The sequence below is a fragment of the Dama dama genome, chromosome 11, assembly GCF_033118175.1.
Source record: "Dama dama isolate Ldn47 chromosome 11, ASM3311817v1, whole genome shotgun sequence".
In the NCBI taxonomy this organism is placed as follows: domain Eukaryota; kingdom Metazoa; phylum Chordata; class Mammalia; order Artiodactyla; family Cervidae; genus Dama; species Dama dama.
This window is the reverse complement of record NC_083691.1, coordinates 101,842,693-101,855,764: the sequence shown is the minus strand read 5'-3', so window position 1 is coordinate 101,855,764 and position 13,072 is coordinate 101,842,693. Positions and strand designations below refer to the sequence as shown.

General features: G+C 49.2%; 1 long non-coding RNA gene across 2 annotated transcripts in view; it reads left to right on the top strand.

Annotated features, from left to right (window-relative positions):
- Positions 1–12,695, top strand: part of LOC133065231 (uncharacterized) — a 49,763-nt gene extending 37,068 nt beyond the window's left edge. The window contains exons 2-5 of one of the 2 annotated variants that reach the window (XR_009694874.1): positions 2,997–3,121; positions 4,615–4,721; positions 8,035–8,242; positions 10,043–12,695. This is a non-coding gene — a long non-coding RNA (uncharacterized LOC133065231). The remainder of the gene's footprint in view (positions 1–2,996; positions 3,122–4,614; positions 4,722–8,034; positions 8,243–10,042) is intronic. The other variant, XR_009694875.1, reaches the window with a different exon arrangement.
- Positions 12,696–13,072: the final 377 nt, after the last annotated feature.

Sequence of the window (13,072 nt, the reverse complement as noted above, 5' to 3'; positions counted from 1 at the left end):
TGGCAGGGAATGCAGCCGGCCTCTTAGAGCAGATAGTGACCCCTGGCTGATAACCAGGAAAGAAACAGGGATGTCAGTCCTACAACCTCAGTCATTCAACCACCTGAATGAGCTTGACTCTTCGCTAGCACCTCCAGAAAAGAATGCACACATTCTGCATGTGATTTCAATCTTGGAAGACTCTGGGCAGAGAACCCAACCAATGTCAGCCATGGACATCTCACCTAATGAGCTGTAAGTTGACCAATGAGTGTTATCTTAAGCTGTTAGGTTTGGAATAATTTGATATCCCAAATGGTCTGACATAGAAATCTAATACAGTCACAAGAGGAGATCTTTATGACCTTGAAAACTTTATGGTGGCCCTGGGCACATGGGAAAGTCATGTTCATCTTTTTATACAGACTTTATGGGTCAGAACTGTCACAGATCAAGTGCTTGGAATCTGAATGGCACCATTTTTTCTACCTTAAAGCTAATTTTGTATGTAAAATTCAGTGTCTTCTTTTTTTCCTGTAGGAAAAACATAATCTGTGTGTAAAGGGAAGAACTATTGTTTCCTTAAAATGATGGTGCCTGGTAAAGACAACTGTAGTATTTTAAGTATGGTATTTGTGTTTTTCTTGTTCAGTAGGGAAAATGCAGTTTGAAAATATTTGGTAACCACTTATGCTCACAAAGGGAGGTGGGGGTGGGGAATGGAGGCGGGGTTGCCAGAGCTGGCTCAGAATGTTGTCGTATGTTTTGTTGACTTTTTCTGGTTAAGTGTTATTCAAGTTTCTAAAGGAGATCTCAGTTGCTTTCTTAGTCAGTCAGGGCTTCCATAACAAATTACCATAGACGTAGGTTAGACAACACACATTTATTTCTCATGCTTCTGAAGACTGAGAAGTCAAGATCAAGGTGCCAGCAAATTCTGTTCCTGGTGGGGACTCTGTTCCTGACTTGAAGATAGCTGTCTTCCTATTACATCCTCATGTGGCCTTTCCTTGGTGTGTGCTAGTGGGGAGGGGAGGGTTGATGGGGAAGGGAGAGGGGAAAGAGAGAGTGGAAGGGGGAAGGAAGAAGAAGGAGGAGGAGGGGGAAAGAAGAAGGAGGGGAAGGAGAAGAGGGAGAGAAAAATGGAGGAAGAGGCAGCAGGAGAGGGGAGGGAGGAGGCAGACAGACAGAGCTCTCCTGTCTCTTCCTCTTCTTCTAAGGGATCATCATGAGAGCACCACTTGATGACCTGATCCAAACGTAATCACCTCCCAAAGACCCCCACCTCCAGAACCTATCACACTGGGGTTTGGAGCATCAGCATCTTAAGTCGGGAGTGTGTGTGCTCCGTTGCTCGGCTGTGTTCAACTGCTCGTGACCTCATGGACCATAGCCTGCCAGCCTCCTCTGTTCATGGGATTCTCCAGGCAAGAGTACTGGAGTGGTTGCCATTTCCTTCTCCAGGGGATCTTCCTGACCCAGAGATAGAACCCACGTCTCTTGTGTCTCCTGCATTGGTGGGCAGATTCTAAACTGGGGGTGGGGGAACACAAACATTCAGTCTCTAATAGTGGCTTGGCATAGTATAGTATTACCCAGGTATGTTGGAGTAGTGTTTTGAATGAGAGCTCCCAAGAAAGACTCCTTGGAGGCCCATCTTATTCCTCTGGGTCCCCAATTGCAGTCAACAGGGAACTCTGACATGGTTGATATCAGGCTTAAAAGTTCCAAAGAGAGCAACAATGGGACTTTTCATGGATGATCTCCCAAACCCTGCAGACTCAACACAGTTTTCCAACAGCCCAACATCACTGATTATTATTACCATTTCATAATTGTCATGATGATTCATATTTTCATGGGGGCATGGATGGCTGATTTAGGGGAGAGTTTATGTTTTTTATTATTTAATTGTGAGTTCAACTTTTTCAACAGAACTGCCTTACTTTGGGGGAACCCTGCAACCCCCTCTTTGCTATCTCTCCTCCATCTCAGTTCTCTCAACTATTAGAGGAGGTAATGGTCAGACCCAAGTTTGGGACATTGTGAGGGATCACTTAGGTAAAAATCCATGTTGAGTGCTTGACTTGTGTGTTGTTGAGGGATCTATCTAGACCCATCTCATCAACAGAAAGTTGAGGGAAGTTGGAGAAGGGGTTATGTGACCCAGTTAGAGTTGTAGCAAGCCCTGTGTCCCAGCTGGCACTAGCGGTAAAGAATCCACCTGCCGTTGCACGAGACACAAGAGATGCGGGTTCAATCCCTGGGTTGGGAAGATCCCCTGGAGGAGGAAATGGCAACCCACTCCAGTATTCTTGCCTGGGAAATTCCATGGACAGAGGAGCCTGGCGGGCTACAGTCCATGGGGTTGCAAAGAGTCAGACACGTCTGAGCGACTAAACAACAGTTAAACACTGCACTCTGTCAGTGGAGTGCAGGAGTGTTGCCCACAGAAGGGATCTCAGAGTCTGGGGAGCCCGAGTGTGGCTTCAGGGAAGGTGAACTGGGAGGCCGGGGTGGGTGACCAGGTGGAAGGTTTGATGTGGGTGGTGCAGAGGACAGAGGAAGCTGGGGTGAAAGCGAGGCTCCCAGCCAGGACACGTGGGCAGATGGAGAGAGGAGCAGGGGTGGACACAGCAGAGAGAGGTGGCTGGAGGAGGTGTGGCTTAGGCTCCAAACTTGTACTGGATGCTTCTGGGTGATTTTCGAAATGATGATGCAAGCATGTGATTTTTGATCCTCATGTTCATTTAAGTTGATGTCATCTTAGCTATGGTCACTTTTCTTTGGACAAGAATAGTGCTTTCATATATTTTATAAAGCATCAGTTATTTTGGCAACTTCATTCACTGATTCATTTACTTGAGTATTTATTGAGCATTTACCTTGTACCAGGAACTGTTAGAAACCTAAGAAACTAGCAGGAAATGAAACAACCCTCAAGGTTTTCTTTCTGTTTTTTTTTCACTTCATAATTAAGTTGTAGTTATATTTACACTATTTCTCCTCACCTTCAGGTTTGCCTTCTGCAGGGGTGTTGGACGCTGGGAGGAGGTGGCTACTTTGGAGGCTGGCAGACAAGACTGGGATCCTGCTTCTGATTCTTCAGAGTTCAGAAAACATCCTGAGTTTTCCCTGAGGGGTGGGTGTCATGTGACTGATGCCCACCAGTCTGTGTATGCAGGATGAATAATCAGAGAGAACCTGTTCGTGAATCACTTAGTTTGTGTGAATAATGCATGGCTATTTTTGCATTTTACAAATTAGCTCAGGTTAGTGTGAATTAATCACAGTCTTTCTGGTTTATACCTTAAAAAAAAAAAATCACTCCATTTCCTAAAACCATAGCATTCTGGCACCTTGGCCCCCAAACTTGCTTCCTTCTTCTTGGGCTCACCAATCCAAACCCCTAACTCAGCACCATCAGATAGCAGATAAAGCACAAGCTGGGGACACTTTCAAAGGACCCCTGACTGCTTCGGAGAAGGCAAACTGAGGACTACTTTCAGAGGGAGGGTGGGCAGTGGAGGGCCAGCAGCTAAGTCACTCACAAAGGTCAAAAGCAAAACTTCTGTCTCCATTTCAGCACAGAACCACTTCTGTGGATTTTCTTGAGGCTCATCCTTACACTTACAGGGCTGAGGTGTGGACATTTTCACATTTGCATTTGCTGATTTAAATCAAAGAAGAGGGACTTCCCTGGTGGCCCAGTGGTTAGGAGTTCACGCTCCCAATGCAAGATCCCTGGACATGGAACTAGATCCCACGTGCCTCAACTAAGAGTTCATATGCTGCAACTAAAGATTTTGCATGCTGCAACTAAAGGGTCCTGCCTGCCACAACGAAGAACAAAGATTCATATACTGCAACTAAGACCTGGTGCAGCCAAATAAATATTAAAAAATAAAATCGGAAAAGATGGCTATTGTTAAAGCAATCAGAATGTGGCCATTCCAGCTGTGATTACTCTACACAGCTGAAAATATTTCTTCCTATTTGGCTAGGGCTCCATCACTGAATGCTCCCAGTGGTTCAGAGATGTTTGCACAACCTTGAACTGGTTAGCCTCATTTGCTACACATGATGATATCCATCTCCCAAATGCAATTTTGCCAGCACTTGACTCTATGTGGGTAGCCAGAATTCCAATCCCTGTCCCATGTCAAGATATTATGAATGAAAAACAGGTGAAATCTGATTGTCCCCAAAGTACTCCACTCACTTTGAGTTGCTAAGTCTTTAAAATTTTTAGACTTAACATTTTCTGATGATAAAAGTGATACCCACCTTCCAAATGTGGAAATCAACAAAGCCCTAAAAAAGAGGTCAACATTACAGGACGTCCCTGGTGGTTCAGTGGCTAAGACTGCATGCTCCCAACGCAGGGGGCCCAGTTCCGATCCCTGGTCAGGGAACTAGATCCAACCACACGTTTCAACTAAGAGTTTACATGCTGCAATGAAGATCAAAGATTCCGCATGCCACAACTGAGACCTGGAGCAGGCAAATAAATACTAGAAAGTAAAAGGTCAACATTTCATATTACCCCAGGTAGGATTTACTCTCTCACCAGTTTTATTTTGGGTGTCCTTAATCCACTAAGACATTTTCCCCTTTCTTCCTCTTTCTTTTTAGAGCAATAATTCTTCACTGTTTCTTTCATGGAATCTCCTGGATGCCTTTGTCATCTCTCTGAGGATGTTCTTGCTGCAGAAACTGAAGAAAAGCCTTATCTCAGAGAGGTGCGATTTGGGACAAGGCTTTGTGGGACCCATCCCAGACATTCAGGGCAGTTCCCAAGGACAGAAGGGGGCGGGCAAGGACCTTGGAGGACACACCTGTGATAATAGTTGGGGTCTCCGTGTGGCCAGCCTGGATCCCAGTGCTTGATGGGAATGAACTGGGACCCCTGCTAGCCTGGTGATGCCCCATCGCCAATACCCCGGGAGGGGTGAAGATGCTGAACACCCAGTCTGGGGCTTCCTGGGACAGGTTTGGCCAGCTGGAACAAGGCCTAGCTTGTGTACCCTGGAGTCAGCCACTATTTTATGGTGCTTGAGTGCCTGGCAGAGTAGGGACCTGATAGTTTTTTAATAGGCTAAATGTATGGTGCTTTTAAATGCCAACCAGTATTGTAAGAAATGATGTGCATCCTGAAGAGGTAAGTCCCCATGCTCCCCCAGCCCCGGGGGTCCGGCAGCAAAGTCCTTTCTCTGGGCCCCTTCATTCACATCTGAGCAGGATGGCCAACTGAGCTTCTCAGGGTCTGTGACCTCCATATATGTGTCACATACCTGTGTGAGGTTCCGCACCCACATGGTGCTCCAGAGTTCACGGTACTCTGGCGGTCAGGGCAGCTGCAGTCCATGTCACCTGCAAGGTCAGGCGCCTGGCTCCTGCACCTGGCTCCTTGAGCTGGCTTCTCGGGTCTCTGTGGGATATTTCTTTCCATGAGTTCCACAAGCTCTTGCTTTTACCATTCTTTGACTTCTATTTTAAAACCATTTGAGAACTAAAATATCACCTGCCATACCATTAAACAAAGATGTTCCAGCCATCAAACCTTCACGTTATAACCACTGGGATGGTGAGCCCTGAGAGGACTCAGGATGAGGAAGCACAGGATGCTGGCCCCAGATAGCTGAGGTGCAATCACAGGAATGACTTCAGTGAGCCCAGACTCTTGCATCTTCCCAGACATAGAAAACTGCTAAATTTCTTAACTTGGGATACTTGGTTTTCCCTTAGTAACACTCATCCAAACACTTAGTCCTTTGTTGCAAAAACTTGGAGATCAAACAGTCATTCCTAAAGGAAATCAACTCTGATATTCACTGGAAGAACTGATACTCCAATACTTTGGCCACCTGTTGTGAAGAGCTGACTCATTGGGAGAGACCCTGATGCTGGGACATATTGAGGGCAGGAGGAGAAGGAGAGGACAGAGGATGAGATGGTTGGATGACATCAACAACTCAAGTGCACATGAGTTTGAGCAAACTTGGGAAAATAGTGAAGGACTGGGAGGCCTGGCGTGCTGCAGTCCCTGGAATCGGGAAGAGTTGGACATGACTGAGCAACTGAACAATAACCTATATGGTCTAGCTCCCTGGCTTTGCCTCTTTGTAACAGTTTTCTCAGCGTTATCTGAGGTGCTGTGTCCTGAGTTTGAAGTCCTCGGAAAGTCTGGGGAATAAAACATAACTCTCAACTTGAGCATTTTTTTTTCAGGTGACACATTTTTATTTTTAAAAAATTTCAAAAATATGCAGAAGTATAGAGAACACATAAACCTCTGTGATTACAGCACGCAGAGTGGGTCGTTAGAACTATTTTGTCATTTTTGCCCTAAGTGGTTGCTTTTTAAAAATTAATTCATTTTAAAATTTACTTATTTTTGGCGGCACCAGGTCATGGCTGCGGCAGGTCGGCTCTTTGTTGTGGCTTCTCTCCCGGTGTAGCACGCAGGCTTGGTAGCTTCCTGGCATGAGGGATCTTAGCTCCCTGGCCAGGGATTGAGCCCGCGTCCCCTGACGCAGAGGGTGCATTCTGAACCACTGAACCACCAGGGAGGTCCCTGCCTGTGAGCTGAGAGGCATAACGACTCACGCGGGGCTCTCTGCCCACTGCCCCAGGCTCTTCCCTGTTCCAAGAGACGCCACCTTCAGTTCTGATGCATTTCCTTCCAGCCCACTTCTTACACTTTTGCGCGCAGTTCACCTACATAGCCAAAGGAGTACAGAAGTTTACATTGAAAGACCATCTCTGTCCCTCAGCATTGGTGGCTAATATGATTTCACTGGATTTCCGTATTATTCTTTCCTTGCCCTTTGCTGAGGTGTCTTGTACCACCATGCCAACTCACCCTGACAACTGTGTGTGTGCAGTGCTAAAACGCACGGACTTTGGAAAAACAGCTCTAGAAAACTACTCTTCAGTGTAATAAAATTGGCAACTATTCCTCATCATCGAACACCCGCTCCAGAGTTAGATTTCCCCAATTGTCTCAAAAACGTCTTTGAGTTGGTGTGTTTGAGTCCGAGCCCCAACACTATGTGTGGAGGACAGCTTTTCTTGCACTTAAAACAATTTGTATTGACGTGTAGTTGATTTCAAGTGTTGTGTTAACTGCTGCTATACAGCCAAATGACGCAGTGTTACACACACATATATACACACACACACACACATTCTTTCCCATATTGTGTTCCATTACGTTTTCTCATAGGATATTGAATATAGTTCTCTGTGCTGTACAGTAGGACCTTGTTGTTTATCTACCTTCTCCTGCATTTTTTATTTTATTTTAATTTTTTTGTGCTACAGGCGTGAGGAAGCCAGATCACTTGTCTGGAGAACATTCTGAGGTTCCTTTGTCTTCTGGGGGGCATCAGAGAACCCTGTCTTGGTCCACTCAGGCTGTTGTAAGGCAGCTCCACAGCCTGAGCTGCTTAGACGTGGATCTGGAGCCTGAAGTCTGAGACCAGAGTGCGCCCAGGGGAGGGCGTGCTTCTGTGCCGCAGGCCTCGCCTGTCCTCGCATGGTGCGAGGGCAAAGGAGCTCTGTGGGGCTCCTTTGTGTGTGTGTGTGTGTTAGCCAGTGATGTCCGACTCTTTGTGGCCCCGTGGACTGTAGCCCGCCAGGCTCCTGTGTCCATGGGATTCTCCAGGCAAGAATACTGGAGTGGTTGCCGTTCCCTTGTCCAGGCGCTCTTCCTGACCTAAGGATCAAAGCCAGGTCTCCTGCATTGCAGGCAGACTCTTTAGCACCGAGGCACCAGGGAAGTGGGGCCTTCCTTACGAGGGCACTGACCCCATTTGTGAGGGCTCTGCCCTCTGGACCGAATCACCCCAAAGTCCCCTCTCCTTATACCATCACCTTGGACCTGAGGTTTTCAACATGTGAATTTTGCAGGGGACGCAAACATACAGACCGTAGTAAACCTTACCTACCGTTGTTTTCCCAACCAATGGATGTTCTTGTAAAGGCTGGGCTAGAGGGTCCACTTCTCTGGCATCTTGGTAGATGGAGTTTTCTTTTGTTTTTTTTTTTAAGATTCATCACTGTTGTGTGTATCTAATAGCTTGATCTAGTGAGCAAGACTTTAACCACTGAACAAGTCGTGTTCTTCAACATCTCCACTGCGCCATCCGTGGACACTGGCTTGATCCCACCCTTCTGACTTCAAGCCAAGCTGTAGCACACACTCTTGTGTCTGCTTCCATACACATGTGTACAAGAGGATTTTTGGGGTTTTGCTCAGGTATGTATCAATAATTGCTATGAATAATCTCTTTTTATTGGAAATAAAAATGCCTCCCTATTTATGATAAGTGTCTAAGTCCATAGCACTCAGTGAAGCCAAACATCAATATTTATTTTTCAAACAGTGGATAATTTTTAAGTTTCACTTTCAAATAGTATATGCTAGTAACAAAAGAATCAACCAACAGCTTCATTTATAAAGTAAAAAATCACCCTGAAATCTTCTCTTGCTGTCACCATGATTAATAATTTGTTGACTATCCTTCCAAATGTTTTTCTATTCACATTTGAGCATAAATGTATGTGCGTCTCATACAACACAATAGGAAAACTAATATACATATTTTTATGGCCAAGTTTCTTTTTTTTTTAATTTATGTTTCATGAGCATCTTTCCACATGAATATGCTCACATCTAAATAATTTCTTTTAACAGCTGGGCAGCATTCAACGGCCTAGGGATGGTGTGATGGTTAATTTTATGTGTCATCTTGACTGGCCATGGGATGCTCAGATAAAGCATTATTTCTGGCTCTGTGTGTGGGTGGTTTCAGTTGAGATTAGCATTTGAATCAGTGGGCTCAGGAGTGGGCGATGGAGGCTGGGACTGATATCTGTACCTGAGGGTGCGGGTGGCCGGGGATGTCTGGTTTAAAGGGCAGTTGACTCATGGGGAACTGTGTCAAGTTCAGACTCCAGAGTCGCTCATCCAAAATGTGAAGCACCCATTCTATGTCCAGGTGCATGCCTTGTCCTGAGCAGTTGAAATAAAAACAAATTACAAAAAAACCCCAGCTCTACTTAAAATTATTAACAGGTGCAGTTTTGTATGGAAGGCCCTGGCATGCTGCCTCAGTTGGTTGCTTTGTTGTTCAGTCACTCAGTCGTGTCCAACTCTTTGTGACCCAATGGATTGCAGCACGCCAGGCTGCAGTTTTCATTATCCCTGTTTTTCACCATCTCCTGGAGTTTGCTCAGACTCATGTCCATTGAGTCAATGATGCCATCCAGCCACCTCCTCCTCTGCTGTCCCCTTCTCCTCCGGCCTTCAATCTTTCCCAGCACCAGGGCCTTTTCCAGTGAGTCAGCTCTTCCCATCAGGTGGCCAAAGTAGTGGAGCTTCAGCTTCAGCATCAGTCCTTCCAGTGAATGTTCAGGGCTGACTTCCTTCAGGGTGGACTGGTTGGATCTTGCTGTCCAAGGGGCTCTCGAGGCTTCTCCAGCCCCACAGAGCACCAGTTCTTCCGTGCTTAGTCTTCTTCATGGCTGAGCCTTTCTTGGCTGCTAGGTTATGTCTTGTTGACACTAATACATAACTGTTTACTTTTTGGGACACAGAACAGTGAGGTAGAGAGTCTGCCAGCCACCTTGGTCCTTGTTGAAGCAGGTCCCTCTGAAGTAGGCTGTCCTCAGCATGGTTCCTGGCCTGCTGCCCCAGCTCGACACATGGTTACGTCTCTTCCTGCCCACGGTTGCAGGCTCACCTCCTGAAGCCTTGTCTCCAGGGAGGGAGTGTCTGAATGTTGACCGCCCTTTGGGCACGAGGCACTCACTCAGGCAGGAGGGCGTTTCCTGGCTGCTCTGTGTTGTGAGTGTCACGGTGCCCGCTGAGACCCACTCCCCGCCACGGAACAGCTCAGGGGTCTTCAGCGCTAGAGATGGGCTCCAACAAAAGATAGGAGCATGCTATTCAACAAGGTGTTTACCTGCTTATTTTCCTTACTGTAGTACCTAAAACTGATGTAATTTTAATAAACCCTTTGTTTATCCTATTGGGATTTTTTGTCTGTTGCTACAGATGGGGCAGCCCCGCCATCACAACGCTCACCACCGCGGTCAGCACAGCGTCAGCTCCAGCATAGCCATGGCACACACAGCCCCACCCCCATCGCCAGACCACCGCCGACTCTGTGACCACAGTCCCCAGGGCGAGTATGGTCGCTACAGTCACAACCACTGACTCTGATGATCACCGTCACCGCCTCCACCCCCGAGACCCACCTCCCCCCACCACTGCCATCACACCGTCATGCCGGTGACCGCCGGTGCCGTCACGATCACCACCGTCGCCCCCATCCTCATTTACATCACCACCATGATCACCGTGACTACTCCCACCCCGGAGACCCACCTCCCCCCACCACTGCCATCACACCATCATGCTGGTGACCGCCGGTGCCGTCAGGATCACCACCATCGCCCCCATCCTCATTTACATCACCACCATGATCACCGTGACTACTCCCACCCCGGAGACCCACCTCCCCCCACCACTGCCATCACACCGTCATGCCGGTGACCGCCGGTGCCGTCACGATCACCACCATTGCCCCCATCCTCATTTACATCACCACCATGATCACCGTGACTACTGCCACCCCCGAGACCCACCTCCCCCCACCATTGCCCTCACACCGTCATGCTGGTGACCGCCGGTGCCGTCACGATCACCACCGTCGCCCCCATCCTCATTTACATCACCACCATGATCACCGTGACTGCTCCCACCCCGGAGACCCACCTCCCCCCACCACTGCCATCACACCATCATGCCGGTGACCGCCGGTGCTGTCAGGATCACCACCATCGCCCCCATCCTCATTTACATCACCACCATGATCACCGTGACTGCTCCCACCCCCGAGACCCACCTCCCCCCACCACTGCCATCACACCATCATGCCGGTGACCGCCGGTGCCGTCAGGATCACCACCATCGCCCCCATCCTCATTTACATCACCACCATGATCACCGTGACTACTCCCACCCCCGAGACCCACCTCCTCCCACCACTGCCATCACACCGTCATGCCGGTGACCGCCGGTGCCGTCACGATCACCACCGTCGCCCCCATCCTCATTTACATCACCACCATGATCACCGTGACTACTCCCACCCCGGAGACCCACCTCCCCCCACCACTGCCATCACACCATCATGCCGGTGACCGCCGGTGCTGTCAGGATCACCACCATCGCCCCCATCCTCATTTACATCACCACCATGATCACCGTGACTACTCCCACCCCCGAGACCCACCTCCCCCCACCACTGCCATCACACCGTCATGCTGGTGACCGCCGGTGCCGTCAGGATCACCACCATTGCCCCCATCCTCATTTACATCACCACCATGATCACCGTGACTACTGCCACCCCCGAGACCCACCTCCCCCCACCATTGCCCTCACACCGTCATGCTGGTGACCGCCGGTGCCGTCACGATCACCACCGTCGCCCCCATCCTCATTTACATCACCACCATGATCACCGTGACTACTCCCACCCCGGAGACCCACCTCCCCCCACCACTGCCATCACACCGTCATGCCGGTGACCGCCGGTGCCGTCACGATCACCACCGTCGCCCCTGTCCTCATTTACATCACCACCATGATCACCGTGACTGCTCCCACCCCCGAGACCCACCTCCCCCCACCACTGCCATCACACCGTCATGCCGGTGACCGCCGGTGCCGTCACGATCACCACCGTCGCCCCCATCCTCATTTACATCACCACCATGATCACCGTGACTGCTCCCACCCCGGAGACCCACCTCCCCCCACCACTGCCATCACACCGTCATGCCGGTGACCGCCGGTGCCGTCACGATCACCACCGTCGCCCCCATCCTCATTTACATCACCACCATGATCACCGTGACTACTGCCACCCCCGAGACCCACCTCCCCCCACCACTGCCATCACACCGTCATGCCGGTGACCGCCGGTGCCGTCACGATCACCACCGTCGCCCCCATCCTCATTTACATCACCACCATGATCACCGTGACTACTCCCACCCCCGAGACCCACCTCCCCCCACCATTGCCCTCACACCGTCATGCCGGTGACTGCCGGTGCCGTCACGATCACCACCGTCGCCCCCATCCACATTTACATCACCACCACTACCATTTCACACCACACACCGTCGTCACCAACACTGCCAGTGCCAACACCTCCATCACCACCCACACCCTCACCCCACATATGGGCAAGACTTCGCTGCAGAGGTCTCCAAGTCACGTTTGGGAAACCCTCAGACTCTGATGAACCCCTGAGGGGTGGACTGAAAGTGGAGACATAAGCCACTAAGCAGACACGGGTCCAGGCTCACCGTCTTCCACTCAAGCTTCAGTCTGGGATACCCCCGTTATCTGCTTTTCTTACTGGAGTTCCTCATCAAATGCCACCAAGGTTCTCAGATCTTAAAACCCATTTAAGCCATGGCATGCATAGTGCTTTATCCCACTAAGGAATTTTTTCCAAGAAGTGTTTAGGAAAATGCAAATGAAAATGCCCAAGGCGGGCACACACGCAAAGGAGAAACACTGTGTGTTTTTATCCCAGAGAATGGGGTCGCCATGGGTGGTGCTGAGGAGAGAGGCCTGGATCCCACACTCGTGGGCTTGTATCATGGAAGACAGCTGGAAGGAAGTAGAGAGGGAGCAGCAAAGTCAAAGACCGCTTTTGTTTCTGATGTGTATTCAGGACATGATAGGTTAATCTAAGCTTGGCATAGCTAGGAGGCTGTGTGGTTTCCTGCAGGACTGTGCGTGATGACAGGTTTTCCCTTTCACTGCCTGGCCTCTTTGCCCCCCATGCCCGGCCAGGAAGGTTTTCTGGGAGGGTTTCTCCCTCCACACTCATACTGGAATGTCTTATCCTTGGCATTGGGGAAGTCTTGTCTCTTCGGGATGATAAGTGTTGGAGAGCTTTATTGGATAATTCCTCCCTTGAAATTGTACTCTCATTAGATAGGAAACACGTTGTGTTTTGTTAAAATCCAGCCTGGAAACAGATCTGAGACTCCCAAGTGG